At 46.4% G+C, this 17293-nt stretch overlaps 2 protein-coding genes across 11 annotated transcripts in view; one reads left to right on the forward strand and one right to left on the reverse strand.

Annotated features, from left to right (window-relative positions):
* Positions 1-3798, reverse strand: part of P2RY12 (purinergic receptor P2Y12) — a 160570-nt gene extending 156772 nt beyond the window's left edge. For all 3 annotated transcript variants that reach the window (XM_063916066.1, XM_063916067.1, XM_063916065.1), the window contains exon 1: positions 3744-3798. The gene's annotated coding sequence lies outside the window, so the exon portion shown is untranslated. The remainder of the gene's footprint in view (positions 1-3743) is intronic.
* The window catches only part of MED12L (mediator complex subunit 12L), a 1138385-nt gene that overhangs the window by 801333 nt on the left and 319759 nt on the right, over positions 1-17293 (forward strand). The gene's annotated exons all lie outside the window — the stretch shown is intronic.

A 17293-nucleotide genomic window follows, 5' to 3' on the forward strand; every position in this document is an offset into this window, starting at 1 on the left:
GCTAATAGCATATCTATTTATATTAGAAGGGATTAGGTACTTGGTTTGTCTATTAGGAGACACAACTATTATTTATATATTTTTTTAAATAATATTTTTTTTTAACTGACTAAAATAGAGAGAGCATGGTTTTCAGTGGGAAGGGGTGGGAATGGGTTAAAATCCAGAAGAAGAAAAATGCGTGGGGTCCCCCCTCCTAAGCATAACCAGCCTCGGGCTCTTTGAGCCGGTCCTGGTTGTAAAAATACGGGGGGGAAATTGACTGGGGATCCCCCGTATTTTTAGAACCAGCACTGGGCTCTGCGTCCGGTCCTGGTGCAAAAAATACGGGGGACAAAAAGCATAGGGGTCCCCCGTATTTTTAACACCAGCACCGGGCTCCACTAGCTGGAGAGATAATGCCACAGCCTGGGGACACTTTTATACCGGTCCCTGCGGCCGTGGCATTAAATCCCCAACTAGTCACCCCTGGCTGGGGTACCCTAGAGGAGTGGGGACCCCTTAAATCAAGGGTTTCCCCCCCTCCAGCCACCCAAGGGCCAGGGGTGAAGCCCGAGGCTGTCCCCCCCATCCAAGGGCTGCGGATGGGGGGCTGATAGCCTTGTGTAAAATAATGGAATATTGTTTTTTGCAGAAGAACTACAAGTCCCAGCAAGCCTCCCCCGCAAGCTGGTACTTGGAGAACCACAAGTACCAGCATGCAGGGGTAAAACGCTGACCGCGAGTAACCTCACCGCTGACCGCAAAGTTCCCACCATTGAAGATAATGGTGCAGCTGTGCGATGCGCTGTCTGTCAGCTCAGACGCGCAAAGCCAATCAGGAGAGTGCCACGACGTGGCGCTCCCTGATTGGCTGAAGGGAGCCTCTGTGACAGGAGTCACGGGGGGTCTCAGCATTCGGGGAAAGGGGTCCCATGTGTAAACATGGGACCCCTTTCAGTGCGTGGATCGGGTATGCGGTTTGTTTTTTTGCCAAGTACGTGGATTACAAAAAAAGAACAGGACACACTGGATTTTTGGTGAGTATAATTTTATTTTCAGGTACCCCGGATTCTACTTGGAGACGTGGACAGAGTCGGCGTGTGAACATAGGTAAGTTTGTGTGTGTCGGCATGTATGTAATAAAGTTGTACTTTCACGGTGTGCGTGTCCTGTTTGTATTTGGGTTGTTTTTTTTTGCAGAAGAACTACAGGTACCAGCGGGCCCGTTTTACCCCCGCATGCTGGTACTTGTGGTTCTCCAAGTACTAGCTTGCGGAGAGGCTTGCTGGGACTTGTAGTTCTTCTGCAAAAAACAATATTCTATTATTTTACACAAGGCTATCAGCCCCCCATCCGCAGCCCTTGGATGGGGGAACAGCCTAGGGCTTCACCCCTGGCCCTTGGGTGGCTGGAGGGGGGTACCCCTTGATTCAAGGGGTCCCCACTCCTCCAGGGTACCCCGGCCAGGGGTGACTAGTTGGGGATTTAATGCCACGGCCGCAGGGACCGGTATAAAAGTGTCCCCCGGCTGTGGCATTATCTCTCCAGCTAGTAGAGCCCGGTGCTGGTGTTAAAAATACGGGGGACCCCTACGCTTTTTGTCCCCCGTATTTTTTGCACCAGGACCAGACGCAGAGCCCGGTGCTGGTTCTAAAAATACGGGGGATCCCCAGTCAATTTTCCCCCCGTATTTTTACAACCAGGACCGGCTCAAAGAGCCCGAGGCTGGTTATGCTTAGGAGGGGGGACCCCACGCAATTTTTTTTTAGGGTTTTTTAACCATTTTTGTGCCGTCCGAAAAGTCGAATCCAGGACGCACTTATCCGTCAATTGGTCCGTTTTTCGACAGCGGTACTGTCGAATCCGTTTTTTATTGAATATGTCGAATTCCGGCACGCGCCGGCCAGAATTCGACGGTATAATTGTGTCGAATTTAAAAACGGGCGAAAAAAAAAGCCGCAATTCGCCCGGAATTGCATATACCCCTATAGAGCTTACCGCATTGGTTACCAGCACTGATTGAAAAGCTCAGGGCAGAGCTTTAGCTAATTGAGTCTGTGGCACAGTATCTACAACAAAATGCAGCACATTGCATAGTGTCAGCATTTACACTGCTCTTATTGGGACTGTAGTACTTTATTGTATATAGGGCCTAATTCAAGGTTGATTGCAAAATAACATTTCCTCTAATGGGCAAAACCATGTGCAGTGCAGGTGGGACAGATATACCATGTGCAGAGAGAGTTAGATTTAGGTGTGGTGTGTTCAAACTGAAATCTAAATTGCAGTGTAAAAATAAAGCAGCCAGTATTTACCCTGCACAGAAACAATATAACCAACCCAAATCTAACGCTCTCTGCAGATGTTATATATGCCCCACCTTCACTGCACATTACAGGAAAAAGTTATTTTGCAATGACCCTTGAATTAGGGTCCTAGTCACTGCTGTTACTATTTATATGTTTACTAGTTACCAGCTCTACAAAATGTCGGAACATACTAGTAATGTCACCACCAGCTTCTTTGCATGCCCGAACAGAGCAACAAGTCAATTGCTTTGTCGGGAGCCATCTAATATCCGCCGGTGCCCAAAACACTTGATTTCTTCTCCACAGAGGCGAGGAGCAGCGTTAGCCTTTTATTAAATAAGATTGTCTGTACGTGTCTCCTTAGAGAACTCTCCTATTTGCTTTTACTGATAAAGAATATATATATATATATATATATATATATATATATTTCTACAATATGAATGAAAAAGGGCGCCTCATAGTGCATGAACCAGTTTTTATAAAAGGGATTTATTTTCACTTCTTTATACACATTCGCTTTAAAAGTGACGTACCAGATGCGGCGGTCTCATCGTGACGAAACGCGTAGGGATGTGGCCTGGCGTGAAGGAGCAGACGTCGGTGGTGAGCCTGCTGATTGTTGCTGCTGGTGGTATATCCACTCATTTGTCAATAAACGTGTATACTTACGGTGGTTGAGACCGTATTGTAGAAATCTTTGTTTGCTGGTAGTGGATACTGGCTTAGAGGAGACGCCGATCTCAAGGATCTATTGTGCAACGGAGACCTATAGACACCATAGGATACACCTGGTTGGTCTTGGAAATAACATTCTGGAAGCTGGGACTTGTGGTTCCACGGATTGGAGAACATAGTTGCGCACGAACTCTTTGTACAATATATATATATATGTATATATATATATATTTATTATGTGGCTTAATAAATAATAATTTTATGCAACTTCACTCCTAGTTCATTGATTACAGATACATCCCTCCCAACATCTGTACACTGAACAGCGGGACTCTCTTGGTCCGAAAAGGGGCATGGCCTATAGAAGAGGGGGTGTTGCTTCGTGGAAACTCTGTGGACCACGCCCCAGTTTCCGTCAGTGTGGGGGCATGGCAGTGCTCTTTGAGCTGCTGGCATGCCCCCAGTCCCTCTGTTACCCGTGAATAGATGCTGTGTGCAGCGGAACAGTCCCTAAATAATGGGACTGTCACTTGAAAATTGGTACAGTTGGTACAATTGCAGAAACATTTACTATTACATTAAAAGCACTATTTCTAAAAAAAAAATGTGGTTCTTTTGAAGGTTGTTAGATTTCCCTGGAAAAGACCTGAAGAATGACTAAGTAACCCATGTACTCAGAGTCCCTTGCTGGAGAGGTTACAGAATGCATGCTGCTGATCTGTAGGCTGCTGCCACCTGCTGGGAACACAGAATAAAGCAGCTGTTACTGTTTACCTTCTACCTGGCTGGCTCCCTCATCCAGTGACTTTATGTTCTTTTTCTTAGCCCTAGGAGCGGCAAGAGGAATAGTACATACTCATTAGCATTACAGCAATTGTTGTGTTACATATAACTATTGTATAATTGCTAATGAAATAAACATGTATGATCATTTACTTTCTGGTCTGTATACTGTAATAATTACTGTAAGCCTGTTGTGTTAGTAAGCAGGATGTAGGCCATTGTCTTAGACTCTGTGTGGATTATATTTGTCTCCTTTCTCCCAATTTCTTGGAAACTCCAGGACTTTGGTGCGCTTTCTGGGTGATGGGTGGTCAATGGTCTCATTCAACCCATCACTTTTGCCCATTGTATAGCTGGGGTTAAAGACAAAGATGCGTTGCTAATAGGGTCCTGTTAAGGTTGGCTAAGTATGGAACCACATATCTGTCATTTCCCCCATTCTGTGCACTTAGGAATTATGCTGCCCTACTACCTTACATAGGATTATAGCTTTCCTCAATTTATCAATTCAAATTTAGTAAAGAGAGATGATTTTAAGCAGTGACAACTGTGCTCTATATGTGTGGCATTCAGGCTTTATAAGGCATATACAGCAAGGTAAGTCTGTGACCGTACTAGCTCGGTATCGGTATCTGACTCATACAAACCATGTGCAATAGTCTAGACATATTTCCTGGAATACTTCTTACCTGAATTTGTCAATGACTCTGGCTGTTTGTGCAAGTGTGGTTTCCCTGTGTGCAACTATGCACAGAAAGACATTTATATATGAAAATTAGTCCATACAGTACATTTCAGAATCAATCCTCTATGGGGTCCCTGGCCTACGGTACATAAAAATATACCCCATAGGGCTAACAGCTCATGCTGAATAGTGTGTAGGTCACTAGAGAGGCATTCCCTCGTATGTTTCAAATGAAGAGTATTAGAACACGAGGACGTGCACTGAACCTGGAGGGAGGTAGGTTCAGGGGAAATTTGAGGAAAAATGACTTCACAGAAAGGTTAGTGGAGAAGTGGAACAGCCTCCCAACAGAGGTGGTAGAAGCTAAGACAGTAGAGCAATGTAAACATGCTTGGGATAGACATAAGGATATCCTTACAAAGAAAAAAGGATCAAATGAGGCTTGAGGTAAAAATATGGTAAAACAGGGGCAGACTAGATGGGCCAAGTGGTTCTTATCTGCCGTCAAATTCCATGTTTCTATGTTAGCCATTCTTTGGTATTGAGTCCCCAGTGGTCTCGTACCTTTGACTGTGATAAGTGAGTAGCTACAATATAACTTAAACAGAGTTGTACAATCTTTTGGGGCCGCAGTAAGTTTAATACAATGTTCTTCAAAAAGTCACATAGTGATGGTGCATGGATCTAAATAAGAATAATGAGGGATTTCTTTCTTGAGTTCCAAGAGTATCTAAATTTATAGTCTAAAATGAACTTAGAAATTGTGACTCGGTAGCAGCCATCCTATCCTCTGTAGCATCATTGTGCAAGATTATCATACTATAGATTTTTCTCATACGTCCTAGAGGATGCTGGGGTCACATCAAGAACCATGGGGTATAGACGGGATCCGCAGGAGACATGGGCACTTTAAGAGACTTTCAAAGGGTGTGAACTGGCTCCTCCCTCTATGCCCCTCCTCCAGACTCCAGTTTAGAATTGTGCCCAGTGAGACTAGATGCACTCTGAGGAGCTCTACTGAGTTTCTCTGAAAAGACTTATGTTAGGTTTTTTATTATCAGGGAGAACTGCTGGCAACAGTTTCCCTGCTTCGTGGGACTTAGGGGAGATAAGTTAGACCTACTTCTAGTGAGTTTAAAGGCTCTGCTTCTTGGCTACAGGACACCATTAGCTCCTGAGGGTCTGATCGCTAGGTACGCCTAGATGCTCGTTCCCAGAGCCGGCCGTCACCCCCCTTGCAGAGCCAGAAGTCAGAAGACAGGTGAGTAAAAGAAGCAAAAAAGACTTCAGTGACGGCTTCTGAGGTACCACACAGCGATCGCACGCTGCGCACCATGCTCCCACACACAGCGGTACTACAGGGTGCAGGGCGCGCGGGGGGGGGCGCCCTGGGCAGCATATAAACCTCATATACTGGCAACAGGGGACATAGTGCCAGGGCACTGTCCTAACCCCCACCAGTATAAAGATTTGTTTAAAGATAGCGGAACTGAAGCGCGCCAATACGGGGGCGGAGCTTAGCTCACACAGCCCAGCTCTACACAGGCTGCAAAGACGCTGGTCCTTCCTCTCACTGCTGAACAAGTATCATGGTGCAAAACGAGGGGGGGGGGGGGGGCACAGTTATTTTGGTGCAATATAAGTTTATTATAAAAGCGCTGCAGGTCTGGGACATTCTATAGTGTTTAGGAACCGGGATTGAGCGCTGGGGTGTGGGCTGGCAAACTCCCTCTGTGTCTCTCTGACAGGCTTTACTGTGGGTCTGTCCCCTATATGCCCAGTGTGTCTGTGGGTGTTTGGTACACGTGTGTCGGCATGTCTGAGGCTGAGTGCTCTTCCCAGGAGGAGACTTTATTAGGGACACAAACGGCTGTGGGAGTGACCCTGTCGCCACCGCCGACCCCTGATTGGGTAAATGTGTTCAATGCTTTGAATGCTAATGTGGCTCTGATAAATAAGAGATTAAATAAATAAGAATCTCAGAACCAGGCATGGAAGAAATCTGTGGAGGATGTGTTGCTACAAGTCCAGACCCCCTCGGGGTCACAAAAGCGTTCATTTGCCCAGCTGGCAGACACGGATACCGAAACAGACACTGACTCCAGTGTCGACTATAGTGATGCCAGATTAGATCCAAAACTGGCAAAGAGCATTCAGTACATGATTGTGGCGATAAAAGACGTATTACGTATCACTGAGGACCCTACTGTTCCTGATAAAAGGGTCTGTATGTATAAAGGAAAGAAGCCTGAGGTAACGTTTACTCCATCTCATGAACTGAACACTTTTTTTGAAAAGGTTTGGGAGAATCCTGACAAAAAGTTTCAGATTCCCAAAAGGATTCCGGTGGCGTATCCGTTTCCCTCTGGGGATAGGGAAAAGTGGGAGTCATCCCCCATTGTGGACAAAGCTCTATCACGGCTGTCCAAAAAGGTGGCTCTTCCGTCCCCTGACACGGCAGCCCTAAAGGATCCTGCGGATCGTAGGCAGGAAAATACATTGAAATCCATTTATGTCACCACAGGTAACGCTGCTCAGACCAGCTATTGCATCTGCGTGGGTGAGTAATGCTATCGAAAAATGGGCAGATAACTTGTCATCTGATATAGATACCCTGGATAGGGATAGCATTCTTTTGACACTAGGTTATATCAGGGACGCTGCAGTCTACCTAAAGAAAACTGCGAGGGATATTGGCCTTTTGGAATCAAAGGCCAATGCCATGGCAGTCTCAGCTAGGAGAGCATTGTGGATTCATCAATGGAATGCTGATGCTGACTCTAAGAAAAATATGGAGTCTCTACCGTATAAAGGTGGTGTCTTGTTTAGTAACGGCCTCGATGATTTGGTATCTACGGCTACCGCGGGTAAGTCATCCTTTTTGTCTTATTTTCCTGCACAACAAAAGAAAGCACACCACTATCAGATGCAGTCCTAAATACAGAAAAGGCCGAGGTACTTCCTTCCTTGCTACTAGAGGAAGAAGAAAGGGTAAAAGATCACCAGCCGTGGCTGGTTCCCAGGAGAAGTCCTCTCCAGCTTCTGCCAAATCCACCGCATGACGCTGGGGCTCCTCTGCGGGAGTCCGCACCGGAGGGGGCACGTCTCAAACTCTTCAGTCAGTTCTGGGCTCGTTCGGCCCTAGACCCATGGGTTTTAGAAATAGTGTCCCAGGGGTACAAACTAGAGTTTCAAGACATTCCCCCTCGCCGATTTTTCAAATCGGCCTTACCAGCTTCTCTTCCGGATAGGGAGGTGGTATGCGACACAATACAAAAATTGTGTCAAAATCAAGTCATTATTAGGGTTCCCCCGTCGCAACAGGGAGAAGGCTTTTATTCGAGCCTGTTCGTGGTCCCGAAGCCAGACGGCTCAGTCAGACCAATCCTGAACCTCAAATCCCTCAATTTCTACCTGAGAAAATTCAAATTCAAGATGGAATCTCTCCGGGCAGTGATCTCCAGTCTGGAGGAGGGGGATTTTATGGTGTCGGTAGACATAAAAGGATGCCTACTTACATGTTCCCATTTATCCTCCGCATCAGGCTTACCTGAGGTTTGCAGTTCAGGATTGTCCTTACCAATTTCAGACGTTGCCGTTTGGTCTGTCCACGGCTCCGAGGGTTTTCACCAAAGTAATGGCAGAAATTATGGTTCTCCTGCACAGGCAAGGAGTCACAATTATCCCGTACTTGGACGATCCCCTGATAAAGGCGAGATCCAGGGACCAATTACTGCAGAACATTACTCTCTCCCTGACAACTCTGCAACAACATGGTTGGCTCCTAAACTTGCCAAAATCACAGTTGGTTCCGACGACATGGGTATTCCCAGTAAAGTCATTCCCACACTTCTTCAGGCCAGAAAAGGAGTAACGTCTGTACATTACCACCGTATTTGGAGAAAATATGTGTCATGGTGTGAATCCAAAAAGGCTCCTACGGAAGAATTTCAGTTAGGACGATTTCTCGATTTTCTACAAGCTGGTGTGAATGCGTGCCTAAAGTTGGGCTCAATTAAAGTACAAATTTCAGCCTTATCGGTTTTCTTTCAAAAACAATTGGCCTCCCTTCCAGAAGTTCAGACTTTCGTGAAAGGCGTGTTGCACATCCAACTTCCCTTTGTGGCACCATGGGATCTTAACGTGGTATTGCAGTTCCTTCAATCTCATTGGTTTGAACCTTTACAGGAGGTGGAGTATAAATTAGTCACTTGGAAAGTGGTCATGCTGTTGGCCTTGGCATCCGCAAGGCGGGTGTCTGAATTAGCGGCTTTGTCTCACAAGAGCCCTTATTTGATCTTCGATGAAGATAGAGCGGAGTTGAGGACTCGTCAGCAATTTCTCCTGAAAGTGGTTTCGTCGTTCCACATGAACCAACCTATTGTGGTGCCAGTGGCTACTGACGCCTTGGTGGAATCAAAGTTTCTCGATGTGGTCAGAGCTTTGAAAATTTATGTCGCCAGAACGGCTCAGATTAGGTAAACGGAGGCTCTGTTTGTCCTGTATGCTTCCAACAAGATCGGGGCTCCTGCTACCAAGCAGACTATTGCGCACTGGATCTGTAATACGATTCAGCATGCTTATTCTACGGCTGGTTTGCCGATGCCGAAATCGGTGAAGGCCCATCCTACCAGAAAGGTGGGCTCGTCCTGGGCGGCTGCCCGGGGGGTCTCGGCATTACAACTTTGCCGAGCAGCTACGTGGTCGGGTTCAAACACCTTTGCGAAGTTTTACAAGTTTGATACCCTGGCAGATGAGGACCTCTTGTTTGGTCAATCGGTGCTGCAGGGTCATCCGCACTCTCCCGCCCGTTCTAGAGCTTTGGTATAACCCCATGGTTCTTGATGTGACCCCAACATCCTCTAGGACGTATGAGAAAATAGGATTTTAATACCTACCGGTAAATCCTTTTCTCTTAGTCCGTAGAGGATGCTGGGCGCCCGTCCCAGTGCGTACTGTATCTGCAGTTCTTAGTTATGATTTCACACATGATGTGTTACGTTTATAGTCAGCCTGTTGCTGACGTTGTTCATGCCGTTGACTTGCGTTATGTTGAATGCCACGTTGAGGTGTGAGCTGGTATGTATCTCACCTTGGTTTAACAATAAATCCTTTTCCTCGAAATGTCCGTCTCCCTGGGCACAGTTCCTATAACTGGAGTCTGGAGGAGGGGCATAGAGGGAGGAGCCAGTTCACACCCTTTGAAAGTCTTAAAGTGCCCATGTCTCCTGCGGATCCCGTCTATACCCCATGGTTCTTGATGTGACCCCAGCATTATTGTTGGTATTAAAATCCTATTTATTCTATACTATTCAACACAAATGTTGTGGCTTTCTGCTTCATTACTGTAAGTGCCAAGGAAGTATTTACCGTCTAGTTATAAATATTTAGATATTTTTATATTTTTCTATATTATTATTTCTTCTGGTTTTGGTTAAAAAGAAATTCCATTTTGATGATATAAAACATTTTTTTAACATTTTTTTTCTGTTAAAATGAATAATGAGGGCATATCAGTTGTCTTTTCTTTTTAATTAAAATTAATCGCTGTGTGTCCATGTGTTTATATTAACTTTTTCAGTTTATTGTGTAACTGCATGTTCCACGTGGAGCACCAGCAGTAACTTAATATAGGTGCAGTAGTACTGCCAGGGTCCGAACATAGATTTGTTACACATAAATGTATTAAATGTCGATATGGTGGAAAAGTGGTATCAGCTAACGTTATGTGCACTGATACCGCTTCTCCACATGTATGACAGCGACAGTTGGGGCTGTCCATATTGGTGCTGCTATCTAAAAGATAATACGCTGATATCCAGGGCAATATGCTGACCGTTCTGACACCTGCAGCTATCGATATCGATAGCTGCAGGTGGCGATGCCCTATCTCCACAGCAGGGACAGCGTTGTCCCTGGCTATGCAGGAATCCGGACTGGAAGACACAGCGTATCAGCACTTAGCGGATGCAATGTGGTCTCAGGAGGGGATCGCCGGAGTGGGGGAGTTTACACTCTGCCACTTTGGCAGAGAAGATTTCAGTACTTCTTGTTGGAGTCGCTTCAGTAATGAGGTGAAGTAGGAAGTGTTACAGCAGCATGATCTGTGCCACTATAATACATTTACCCCAGGGGCTTTTATATGAATGGGGAGCGACGAGTAACTCCCGGCCAGCACGCTAAAGCTGCGCTGGTCGGGAGCTACTTCTAAAGTGCAAGAGCATCGCCACTGTGCGATGCTTTTGCACTTCAGCAGGGGGAAGGGGGGCGGCACTGACATGCGGGGCGGGATAGCCCTGTGCTGGGCGTCCCCCCGCATGTCTATGGTCATGGTCGTAGCCCTGCAAAATTTTGCAGGGCTACGATCAACTCGGAATCACCCACTCTGTGTCTTGTGCTGCAGAGTGTGTATCTTCTCCTGAAGAGTCTCTTCCATGTACTCAGGACTGCCATATTCCTTCTCAGCCTTCTGAGTCCGAGGGTGGATTCTGTAAGGGAAATGATATCCCAGATTTCATCTAGGATGTCACATAATGAGAATGAAACGCAGGTTTTAAAACAATCTGTAGCGGTTTTTAAGTGTTCAGATCCCACTACCTCATCTAAGGCCCCCATTACATACCTTAAAAAGCGTGCTCTGGGCCAGATAATGGAGGCTGACACGGACACTGACTCTAATACACGGAGCGGTGATGGGGATATGTAGGGGGTAGATGCATCCCTTGCTAAGGGGGTGCAACTAATGATTGAGGCCATTAGGGACATTTTACACATTACTGAAAAAGTACCTGAGCAGGTAGAGGAGGCTTAATTCACAGACAATAAGAAATCCTCCCTTACCTTCCCTGCTTCTAAGGAGTTAAACTCCTTGTTTGAAAAAGCCTGGGAAAACCCGGAGAAAAAATTCCACAACCCAAATAGGGTTCTCATTGCTTTTCCCTTCCATGAAGAGGACAAGAAAAAGTGGGAAAACCTGCCTATAGTAGACGCTTCCGTACCTAGGTTGTCTAAAAAGGTGGTTTTACCTGTCCCTGGTTCCACCACTTTAAAATAGCCGGCTGACCGCAAGATTGAGACTACGCTCAAATCAACATACACAGCTACAGGCGTGGCGTTAAGGCCCACTATTGCTTGTGCGTGGATTTCTAAGGCCATAGTAAGGTGGTCAGGCACATTACTAGAGGCATTAGATACTATGGATAGGAGTGACCTTGAATTGTTTTATAGGATTCTGCAGGTTTCATGGTGGAGGCCATGAAGGACCTTGGCCTACTTAATGCAAGGGCTTCTTCCATGGCTGTCTCAGCATGCAGAGGACCCTGGCTGCACCACTGGTCTGCGGATGCAGAATCCAAGAATAGTGTGGAGAATCTACCTTTTACAGGTCAGGCTCTGTTTGGGGACGCAATGGATGCGTGGATCTCCACAGCAACTGCGGGTAAGTCGACCTTCCTTCCCTCAGCTACGCCACCGACTAGGAAATCTTATCCTACGTCTACAATGCAGTCCTTTTGGACCGCGAAAGTTAAAAAGTCCAAACCCCCTTCCACTTTCTTTGGAGGCGGTCGGGGGAAATCCAGAAAACCTGCAACAACAGGCTCCCACGTACAGAAGCCAGATTCTGTTTCCTCTAAGTCTTCAGCATGACGGTGGACCTCCCATCCTGGTAATCGGCCAGGTGGAAGCCAGACTAAAAGATTTCAGTCACATCTGGGCGTCTTCTTGCCTAGACCCCTGGTAAAAGATATTTTTGCCCAGGGGTACAGACTGGAGTTTCAGGAACTCCCACCTCATAGATTCTTCAAGTCAGGCTTATCAGCTTTGCTGACAGAAAGTGCTATCCTACAGGAAGCCATTCAAAAATTGTTACACACAAGTGTCATTGTTCCAGTTCCACCTCACCTAAAAGGTATTGGTTATTACTCCAACCTGTTTGTGGTGCTGAAACCGGACGGTTCGGTAAGGCTGATTGTAAATCTGAAATCCTTAAACCCCTATTTGAGGGAATTCAAATTCAAGATGGAGTCTCTGAGAGCGGTGAACTCAGGTCTGGAGGAGGGGGAATTCCTGGTATCCCTGGATATCAAGGATGCGTACCTTCACATTCCGATCTGGCTGCCTCACCAGGCTTATCTAAGATTTGCGCTACTGGACTGTCACTAACAGTTCCAGGCACTGCAATGTGGCCTCTCCACAGCACTGAGGGTGTTCATCAAGGTCATGGCAGAGATGATGCTACTCCTCCGCAAGCGGGGAGTGAACATTATTCCATATCTGGACGATCTGCTGATAAAGGCATCTTCCAGGGAGAAGCTGTTACAGAGCATTGCTCACTCAACTCAACTACTCCAGGATCATGGGTGGATCATGAACCTTTCAAAATCACAGTTGGAGCCGTCAAGGCGTCTGTCCTTCCTGGGGATGATCCTCGACACGGAAGTGCAGAGGATGTTTCTACCGGTGGAGAAAGCATTGTTGATACAATCAGTGGTCCTGCTTGGGTATCGGTTCATCAGTGCATTTGCCTTCTGGGGAAGATGGTTGCTTCCTACTTGGTTCTACAGTATGGAAGATTTCATGCACTGTCGTCCCAACTGAATCTCCGGGACAAATGGTCGGGATCTCATCTTCACATGCACCAGTGGATTTGCCTGGCGCCGAAAGCCAGAATTTAGCTCCTCTGGTGGCTACAAACTTCTCACCTTCTCGAGGGCCAAAGATTCGGAATTCAGAATTCGATCCTTCTAACCACGGACGCAAGTCTCAGAGGTTGGGGAGCAGTCACCCAAGGGGATAACTTCCAAGGAAAGTGGTCAAGTCTGGAATCCATCCTTCCGATAAACATTCTGGAACTAAGAGCTGTGTACAACGGCCTTCTGCAGGCGGGACATCTTCTACAAGATCAGGTCATTCAGGTTCAGTCGGACAATGTAACGGCAGTGTCCTACATATACCGACAGGGCGGAACGAAGAGCAGAGCGGCAATGTCAGAGGATCATCCTCTGGGCAGAGATGCACGCGGTGGCGCTGTCAGCAAACTTCATTCTGGGAGTGGACAACTGGGAGGCGGACTTCCTCAGCAAACACGATCTCCATCCAGGAGAATGGGCCTCCACCCGGAAGTGTTCACAGAGGTGACAAACCGATGGGATGTCCCTCAGGTAGATATGATGGCCTCTCGCATCAACAAGAAGCTTCGGAGGTACTGTTCCAGGTCAAGAGACCCGCAAGCAGTGGCGGTGGACGCACTGGTGACTCTGTGGGTGTTCCACTCAGTGTATGTGTTCCCTCCACTTCCACTCATCCCAAGGATTCTCAAACTAATAAAAAGAACAAGAGTTTAGCCGATCCTCATTGCTCCGGACTGGCCAACAAAGCCTCTTCCTCTTCGCGAGGACCTTCTTCAACAGGGGCCGTTCGCTTATCAAGACTTAACGCGGCTACGTTTGACTGCATGGAGGTTGAACGCCAGTTCTTAGCTCAGAAGGTCATTCCGAAAAAGGTCATTCCTACCCTGATACAGGCTAGGAAGGGAGTAACGTCTTAACATTACCATCGGATTTGGAAAAAGTATGTGTCTTGGTGTGAATCCAAGAAGTTTCCAATGGTGGAGTTTCAACTAGGATGGTTTCTCCAAGCAGGTGTGGATGTGGGCCTGCGCTTGGGCTCCATAAAAGTCCAGATTTCAGCCATGTCCATTTTCTTCCAGAAACAATTGGCTACTCTCCCTGAGGTTCAGACATTCTTGAAAGGGGTTCTCCATCTCCAACCACCCTTTGTGCCTCCTACGGCACCTTGGGATCTTAATGTGGTGCTGCAGTTCCTGCAGTTGAATTGGTTTGAGCCTTTACAGGAGGTTGATATCAAGTTTCTTACTTGGAAGGCGGTCACACTGTTGGCATTGGCATCTGCTAGACGTGTGTCAGAATTGGGGGCATTGTCCTGCTAGAGCCTCTACTTGATTTTCCATGAAGATAGAGCTGAGCTCAGGACGTGTCAGCAAGTTCTTCCGAAGGTTGTGTCGGCTTTTCATATCAACCAACCTATTGTGGTGCCAGTGGCTACTGACTCCTCAATTACCTCAAAGTCCTTGGATGTTGTGAGGTCTTTGAAGATTTATGTGACGAGAACTTCTCATCACAGAAAGTCGGATGCTCTGTTTGTCCTTTATGATCCCAACAAGGTTGGGTGTTCTGCTTCTTAGCAGACGATTTCTCGCTGGATCAGGTTTACTAACCAGCATGCTTATTCTACGGCAGGCTTGCCATGTCCAAAATCTGTTGTTAAGGCCCACTCTACTCATAAAGTGGGTTCTTCCTGGGCGGCTGCCCGGGGTGTCTCGGCTTTACAAGTTTGCAGAGCAGCTACTTGGTCTGGGTCAAACACGTTTACTAAGTTCTACAAGTTTGATACTTTGGCTTCTGAGGACCTTAAATTTGGTCAATCTGTTCTGCAGGAGCTCAGTGCTCTCCCTCCCGTACTGGGAGTTTTGGTACATCCCCTTGGTACTAAATGGAACCTCAGCATCCTCTAGGACGTAAGAGAAAATAGGATTTTAATTACTTACCGGTAAATCCTTTTCTCGTAGTCCGTAGAGAATGCTGGGCGCCCGCCCAGTGCTTTGTTTTCCTGTATTGTTACTTGATTAAGTACTGCGTTGTTACTTGGTTAGATACTGCATTGTTACTTGGTTAAGTACTGCATTGTTACTTGGTTAAGTACTGTTGTTCAGCCATTACTAAATCGTTTCAAGCTGGTTAGCTTGGCTTTCCGTTTGTTATGTGTGAGCTGGGTTGAATCGCACCACTATCTGTGTATTTCCTTCTCTCGAAGTATGTCCGTCTCCTCGGGCACAGTTTCTAGACTGAGTCTGGTAGGAGGGGCATAGAGGGAGGAGCCAGCCCACACTAGTAAACTCTTAAAGTGCCCATGGCTCCCAAGGGCATTTAGTACCATTAAGTATCTCATGGTACTAAATGGAACCTCAGCATCCTCTACGGACTATGAGAAAAGGATTTACAGGTAGGTAATTAAAATCCTATTTTGCATCCCTGCGATCAGTTAGTCGCCGCCTACAGGGGGAGGGGGATTTCTCTGTGCAGGTCTGCGATCTCATGTGCAGGAGAGCATCCTGAGCAGTTTGCGCAGCCAAGGACTTACTCAGCCGCTGCTATGATCGGAGACGGAGCTGACGTCACGAATCCTCCCACAAAACGCCGGGTTCCTCCTGCGTTTTTCCGGACACTCCCTGAAAATGGTCAGTTGCCACCCACAAATGCCCTCTTCCTGTCAATCTTCTTGCGATCGCCGGTGCAATCAGATTTTTTGCACCATCCCGTTGCTGCGGACCGTCACGGCTGCGCATTGCGGTGCATACGCAATGTGCAGTTTAGACCTGCAGCGATCAGGTCTGAATTAACCCCTGTCCTTAAGTGTGTCTGACCCATTTTGTTGATATATCTGTATGTAATGCTGTCTTGCGCTAGATGCAAAATGGGAACCTACAGTTACAGTTGTGCTCATAAGTTTACATACCCTAGCAGAGTTTGTGATTTTCTGGCCATTTGTCAGAGAATATGAATGATAACTCACAAAATTTTCTTTTACTCATGGTTAGTGGTTGGGTGAAGCCATTTATTGTCAAACAACTGTGTTTACTCTTTTTAAATCATAATGACAACAGAAACTACTCAATGACCTGATAACATGCACACAAGTTGACACAAACAGGTTTGAATGGCTACTAAAGGTAACCATCCTCACCTGTGATCTGTTTGCTTGTAATCAGTGTGTGTGTGTGTGTGTGTGTGTGTGTGTGTGTGTGTGTGTGTGTGTGTGTGTGTGTGTGTGTGTATAAAAGGTCAGTGAGTTTCTGGACTCCTGAAAGACCCTTGCATCTTTCATCCAGTGCTGCACTGACGTGTCTGGATTCTGAGTCATGGGGAAAGCAAAAGAATTGTCAAAGGATCTGCGGGAAAAGGTAATTGAACTGTATAAAACAGGAAAGGGATATAAAAAGATATCCAAGCAACTGAGAATGCCAACCAGCAGTGTTCAAACTCTAATTAAGAAGTGAGAAATTAGGGATTCTGTGGAAACCAAATCACGGTCAGGTAGACCAACAAAAATTTCAGCCACAACTGCCTGGAAACTTGTTCAGGATGCAAAGAAAAATCCACAAATAACTTCAGCTGAAATACAGGACTCTCTGAAAAAAAGTGGTGTGGTTGTTTCAAGATGCACAATAAGGAGGCATTTGAAGAAAAATGGGCTGCATGGTCGAGTCGCCAGAAGAAAGCCATTACTACGCAAATGCCACAAAGCATCCTGCTTACAATACTCCAAACAGCACAGAGACAAGCCTCAAAACTTCTGGAACAAAGTAATTTGGAGTGATGAGACCAAAATTTAACTTTTTGGCCACAACCATAAACGTTACATTTGGAGAGGAGTCAACAAGGCCTATGATGAAAGGTACACCATTCCTACTGTGAAACACGGAGGTGGATCGCTGATGTTTTGGGGATGTGTGAGCTACAAAGGCACTGGACACTTGGTCAAAACTGATGGCAAGATGAATGCAGCATGTTATCAGAAAATACTGGAGGAAAATTTGCACTCATCAGCCCGGAAGCTGCGCATGGGACGTACTTGGACGTTCCAACATGACAATGATCCAAAACACAAGGCCAAGTCGACCTGTCATTGGCTACAGCAGAATAAAGTGAAGGTTCTGGAGTGGCCATCTCAGTCTCCTGACCTCAATATCATTGAGCCACTCTGGGGAGATCTCAAACATGCAGTTCATGCAACACAGCCCAAGAATTTACAGGAACTGGAGGCTTTTTGCCAAGAA

Source organism: Pseudophryne corroboree, chromosome 4, assembly GCF_028390025.1.
Source record: "Pseudophryne corroboree isolate aPseCor3 chromosome 4, aPseCor3.hap2, whole genome shotgun sequence".
Classification (NCBI taxonomy): Eukaryota; Metazoa; Chordata; class Amphibia; order Anura; family Myobatrachidae; genus Pseudophryne; species Pseudophryne corroboree.